Here is a 677-nt window from a genome sequence, read left to right as displayed (position 1 = left end):
TTTTTTTTTTTTTTAATTGGTCTGTGTTTTTTAGAGGAGGACCGCAGAAATACAGCTGCTTCCGGTAAAAACGCAAGGGCACGAAAATTTTTCGTATTCACCAAGAGACCGAAAACTTTCAAAGAATTACATTCTCCCATTATTCCCTTGACTTCACAGCCTAGTACTACCCACCTAGTACCCAAACTGCTTCCCGCCCTTTTCCAAAGAAAATTTCTTCCACAGAAGGAAGACTGGCATATTTTCCCCGGGGCCCGCGGGACCCTAACTCGCTGTTCCGGAAAACGGCGTGGGGGGAGCTCAGGTTATCGCACTGGAAATCTGCAAATCTGGTAGATCTTGATAAAAATGCAAGTTCTGATTCAGGAGGACTGGGGTGGGACTGAGACTCTGCGTTTCTCGAAAGCTCGGTGACTCCCATGCTGCAGATCCCTGACTACGCTTGGAGTACCAAGGCTCTGAAGCCTGTAGTCACTTTGCGGACCGGAAGTTGGGGTCATCTGGTGACACAATAGATTTCTTTTGCTTTATTTGGGACACAGAAGAAGAGGCTTTTCGATAACGTTTTAATAAAAATATTAAAAGCAGGCAAAATTTTAAATTAAAGGTTACCTTTAAGTGCAGATATTTCCTATGTCAGAGAAGGGGAACACAGACCTGAACATGCCGTGCTTAGT

Source organism: Physeter macrocephalus, chromosome 21 (assembly GCF_002837175.3).
Source record: "Physeter macrocephalus isolate SW-GA chromosome 21, ASM283717v5, whole genome shotgun sequence".
In the NCBI taxonomy this organism is placed as follows: Eukaryota; Metazoa; Chordata; class Mammalia; order Artiodactyla; family Physeteridae; genus Physeter; species Physeter macrocephalus.
Note: the sequence above shows the minus strand (reverse complement) of the source record.